Below are 6000 nucleotides of genomic sequence, written 5' to 3' on the forward strand. Positions count from 1 at the left end.
GAGCCCCATGCAGGACATGGACTGTGTCTAACCCAATTAGCTTGTATCTACCCCAGCATTTTGTACAGTGCCTGACACAGAGAAGCAGCATGGCTTAGTAGAGAAGCAGTGTAGCCTAGTGGAAAGAGCCTGGGCTCAGGAGTCAGAGGTCGTGGGTTCTAATCCTGGCTCCGCCACTTAGCTGTGTGACTTTGGGTAAGTAGCTTAACTTCTCTGTGCCTCAGTTGCCTCATTTGTAAAATGGAGATTAAGACTGTGAGCCCCATAGGGGACAACCTGAATACCTTGTATCTACCCCAGTGCTTGGAACAGTGCTTGGCACGTAGTAAGCACTTAACAAATACCATAATTATTATTACTAGAGTAAATCTTTAACAAATACCATTAAAAGAGAAGCTTGACTTCAAGGAGCACACTTGTTTCAGAAAGGATGTTTTAGAAAATGATTGGAGCAGCAGGTGGGAGAATGAATTATGGACTGCAGAAGTGGGGTCTGGACACAGGGAGGGCAGAAAGCTGATTATGAAATGTTCAGAAGTTCTCGGAGCTACGACTGGAATGACGACACCAGTCCTCATGTGGGAGGCCAGCACCACCCCCTTACAGCGCCGGACAAACTACTTCTGGGCATTATTCATTCATTCATTCATTCAATCGTATTTATTAAGCACTTACTGTTTGCAGAGCACTGTACTAAGCACTTGGAAAGTACAATTCAGCAATAAAGAGAGACAATCCCTGCCCACACAGGGCCTACAGTCTAGAAGGCAGACATCAATATATATAAATAAAATTATAGATATTTACACATCAAAACAAGTAAACAGGCATCAGTATACATAAATAGAATTATAGGTATATACATATATACACAAGTTCTTTGGGGTGGGTAGAAGGGGGTAGAACAAAGGGAATGAGTCATGGGGATGTGGAGGGGCAGGGAAGCTGAGGAAAAGGGGGGCCTAGCCTGGGATTGTTTGGCTGATTTGAGGTCAGAGGTAGGATGTGGGCCAGGGGTCGATGGAGGGACAAGCGAGAATGAGGCACAGTGAGAAGGTTAACATCAGAGGAGCGAAGTGTGCAGGCTGGGTTGTAGAAGGAAAGAAGAGAGGTGAGGTAGGAGGGAGTAGGGTGATGGAGAGCTTTGAAGCCAGTAGTGAGGAGTTTTTGTTTGATATGGAGTTTGATAGGCAACCACAGGAGATTTTTGAGGAGCAGGTTGACATGCCCAGAATGTGTCTGTAGGAAGCAGAGTGAAATACAGCTCTCCTTCAAGCAAACGGGTTAATTCAGTGATGAAAGCCCAGTACCTACTATGTCATCTGAGGGACTCCACTCTTTTTATGGTATTTATTAAGCACTTACTATGTCCCTCTAGACTGTAAACTTGTCCTCTAGACTGTAAGCTTGTCCTCTAGACTGTAAACTCACCGTGGACAAGGAATGTGTCTGTTAATGTTATATTGAACTCTTCCAAGAGCTTAGTACAGTGCTCTGCACATAGTAAGTGCTCAATAAATTCGATTGAATGAATGAATGAACTGTACTAAGCTCCCGGGGTGGGCATAACATATTCAGGTTGGACACAGTCCATGTCCCTCGTGGGGCTCACATAATCTCCAGTTTACTCATGAGGTAACTGGGCACACAGAAGTAAAGTGATTTGCCCAAGATCAAACAGAACACAAGTGTCAGAGCCAGTATTAGAAGCCAAGTCCTCTAACTCCCAGGTCTATGATCTTTTCACTAGGCCAAGCTGCTCCTCATTCTGCCATTAAGGACCTGCTCCAGTACACTTTTAGGTCTTTTTTGTGCCAATCCTCAGTCCACGGCCCAGAGAAGGGACTTCCCCTATTCATGTGGCCCTACTCAGAGGACTAGCATGTCAATCAATCGGTTGATCAGTGGTATTTATTGAGCTCTTACTGTGTGCCGAGCAATGTACCAAGTGCTTGGGAAAGTACCATACAATAGAATTGGTAGATAGCTTCTCTGCCCGCAAGGAGCTTACAGTCTAGAGGGGTGGAAGATGTTGAAATAAATTACAGATATATACATAAACTCTTGTGGGGCTGAGGGTGAGGTGAATATCTAGTGTTTAAGGGGTACGGATCCAAGCACATAGGCAGTGCAGAAGGGAGAGGGAGTAGGATGAAAGAGGGCTTAAATGGGGAAGGCCTCTTGGAGGAGGTGTCATTTAAGTAAGGCTTTGTAGTGGGGAAAGAAGTGGACTGTCGGCTATTCATTCATCCGTTCATTCATGAAGGGGGAGGGAGTTGTAAGCCAAAGAGTGGATATGGATCAGTGGTGATGTAGATGAGATCTGGGTTAAGAGAGTAGGTTGGGGTTAGAGGAGCAAAGTGTGCAGGCTGGGTGAGGTAAGGTAGGTGGGGGTAAGCCAATTTAGTACTTTAAAGTCATTGATAAGGAGTTTGTGTTTGAAGTAGCATGGCATAATGGATAGAGCATGGACCTAGGACTCAGAAAGTCATAGGTTCTAATCACATGTCCACCGCTTGTCTGCTGCATGACCTTGGACAAATCCCTTCACTTCTCTGGGTCTCAGTTACCTCATCTGTAGAATAGGATTTGAGACTGGGAACCTCATGTGGGACAGGGACTCTGTCCAACCCCATTTGCTTGTATCCACCCCTTCCCCGTAGTATAGTGTCTAGCAGACAGTAAGCACTTAACAAATATCACAGTTATTATCACTATTATTCAGAGGTGGACAGGCAACCACTGGAGGTTCTTGAAGAGTGGGAAGACATAAACTGAATGATTTTTTAGAAAAATGATCTGGGCAGCAGAGTGAAGTAAGGACTGGAGTGGGGAGAGACAGGAGGCGGGGAGGTCGGCAAGGAGGCTGATGAAGTAGGCATCATGCAGAGAAGCAGCATGGCTCAGTGAAAAGAGCACGCGCTTTGGAGTCAGGGGTCAGGGGTTTGAATCCTGACTCCGCCAATTGTCAGCTGTGTGACTTTGGGCAAGTCACTTAACTTCTCTGTGCCTCAGTTCCCTCATCTGTAAAATGGGGATTAAGACTGTGAGCCCCCTGCGGGACAACCTGATCTCCTTGTAACCTCCCCAGTGCTTAAAACAGTGCTTTGCACATAGTAAGCGCTTAATAAATGTAATCATTCTTCTTCTTATTATTATTATTATTATTAGCCAAGGCAAGATATAAGGGCTTGGATCAGTATAATAGCAGTTTGGATGGAGGGGAAAGGGAAAATATTAGCAATATTGTGAAGGATGAACCAACAAATTTGGTGACAGACTGAATATGTGGGCTGAATGAGAGAGTTGAGTTGAGGATAATGCCAAGTTTACAGGTTTGTGAGACAGGAAGGATGGTGGTGTTGTCAGATAGGATGGGAAATGAGAAACAGGATATTACCTGTTCTCTCTCCTACTTAGACTATAAGGCCAATGTGGGACAGGAACTCTCTGACCTAATTACGATGTATCTAAACCAGTGCTTAATACAGTGCCAACCTACACATTTTACCTTGATCTCATTTATCTAGCCCAGGCTTTTTTCAACCTCTCCTTACGTCATTCCCAGATGTGCAATTAGCACTGGAACCAAAAACATCATTTTAATACTAATGATAGCATTTATTAAGCACTTACTATGTGCAAAGCACTGTTCTAAGCACTGAAGAGGTTACAAGGTGATCAGGTTGTCCCATGGGGGCTCACAGTCTTAATCCCCATTTTACAGATGAGGGAACTGAGGCACAGAGAAGTGAAGTGACTTGCCCAAAGTCACACAGCTGACAAATGGCGGAGCCGGGATTTGAACCCATGACCTCTGACTCCAAAGCCCGTGCTCTTCCTACTGAGCCATGCTGCTTCTTTAAAGACAAGGACCAGCACAGTTTCTCAGAAGGTTGGCACTTAAAATCCCCTCTCTGCTGCTGGTAGAATCCTCTGAATCTCCTTCTTGGAAAATGTTGCAAAAATAACAAGCAGATGATAGAGATTTCTTCATTCCTCACTGTTGGCCACGCTCACTTCCAAAGTTCAGGGATTTAGGTCAGAGTGTCTGGACAGGCTTGCATTAGCATCAGTGACTGGAGGGGGTGTGCGCTAGTTTACTTTAACTTTTGATCCTTCCCGCTGACTTTTAGGTAATTGATCTGATGATGGGGAGAGAGGTCTCCCTCACTTACGCAGCGGATCATGGCCTTGCATCTCACCCTCGTACCTGCTGGAGTGCCAAAGCATCATGATTTCTCTCTCGTTTTTCTCTCAAGTTCTTCAAGGTCTTGACACTGAACGTAGCTTGGGAGAAGGAATGTGATGAGATGAATATCCGATTAATACTTCTGTCTTCACAAAGGAAGTTGAAGTGGAGAGAAAGCTGGAATAGGGCTGTGGTCGTAATTCTTCTGCAAACTAAATATGTCCAAAACGGTTCTGATTATCTTCCCACCTAGACTCTTCCTTCCCGTATCTTTCCCATCACTGTAGACAACACCGCTCTCCACCCTATCTCACAAGCCCCTAACCTTGCTTTATCTTCGATTCATATCTAGCATTCTACCCATATATTCAATCTGTTAACAAAATCCTCTCGGTTCTACCTTCACAATATTGTAAAAATCTGTCCTTTCCCCTCTATCCAAACAGCTGCTATGCTGCTACAAGTACTTATCGTAGCCCACCTTGATTACTACATCAGCCTTTTTGCTGACCTCCCTGCCTCCCATCTCTCCCTACCCCTGTCCAGACTTTAATCTGTTGCTTGGATCACTTGCCTAAACATCTGTTCAGTCCACATGTTGCCACTCCTCAAGAACCTCCAGTTGCTTTTACAACTTCCCATCAAATTGAAACTCCTTACCAACCACTTTAAAGCACTCAGTCATCATGCCTCCTTCTTTCTCACCTCACTGATCTCCCATTACAGCCCAGTCCCCACATTTCGCTCCTCCAATGCCAACCTGCTTACTGTTCCTCGATTCTCGATCCTATCTTGCCACAAACCCATTGCTCATGTCCTCCCTCTGACATGGAACTCCTTCCACCCACCACTCTCTCCACCTTCAAAGCCTTATTAAGATCGCAACCCCTTCAAGATGCCTTCTCTGACTAAACCATCATTTTTCCTACTCTCCTTTGTATGTCACCCTTGCACTTGGATTTGTACCCTTCTAGCATTTAATATTCACCCCCTTCTCAGCCCCACAGCATTTATGTCTTGTCTTATGCCGTCGAGTCATTTCCGACCCATAGTGACACCACGGACACATCTCTCCCAAAATGCCCCACTCTCCATCTGCAATCATTCTGGTAGTGTGTCCATGGAGTTTTCTTGATAAAAATACGGAAGCGGTTTACCGTTGCCGCCTCCTGCGCAGTCAACTTGAGTCTCTGCCCTAGACTCTCTCCCACGCCCCTGCTGCCCAGCATGGGTGAGTTTTGACTTGTAGCAGATTGCCTTCCACTTGCTGGCCACTGCCCAAGCTAGGAATGGAATGGACAGGCCTCTGCTTGACTCTCCCTCCTGTAGCTGAGACTGGTAGAGGACTGGAAACTCCCCAGGTGCGACCCTGAGAGGGGAGCATTTATGTACATATCCATAATTTATTTATTTATATTAATGTCTGTCTTTCCCTGTAGATGGAAAGCAGGGAATGTGCCTACTAACTCTGTTGTATTGTACTCTCCTAAGTGCTTAATGTAGTACTCTCAAGCAGGAAGCACTCAGTAAATACCACTGATTGATGGAGTTTTCTTGAAGAGCTTCCACAATAGCAGGGAACAGGAATTCATTTTTATTATTATTGTTATTGTTTTTAATAATAGTTGCATTTGTTAAGAACTTACTATTTGGTGGACTAAATACAATATAATCAGGTCAGACAGTCCCTATCCTACTTGAGGCACAGTCTAAGTAGAAGGAAAAACAGGTGAATACTTACTTTGTTTCAAACGCTGGGTTAGATACAACATCATTCATTCATTCATTCAATCGTATTTATTGAGCAC

General features: G+C 44.8%; 1 non-coding gene across 1 annotated transcript; it reads right to left on the reverse strand.

The window, feature by feature from the left end:
* Positions 1-5433: 5433 nt before the first annotated feature.
* LOC119929250 lies at positions 5434-5571 on the reverse strand. Its single transcript, XR_005451384.1, has one exon. It is a non-coding gene; the product is annotated as a small nucleolar RNA SNORA7 (small nucleolar RNA).
* Between the last annotated feature and the right edge of the window lie 429 nt (positions 5572-6000).

The sequence above is a fragment of the Tachyglossus aculeatus genome, chromosome 5 (genome assembly GCF_015852505.1).
Source record: "Tachyglossus aculeatus isolate mTacAcu1 chromosome 5, mTacAcu1.pri, whole genome shotgun sequence".
Taxonomy (NCBI): domain Eukaryota; kingdom Metazoa; phylum Chordata; class Mammalia; order Monotremata; family Tachyglossidae; genus Tachyglossus; species Tachyglossus aculeatus.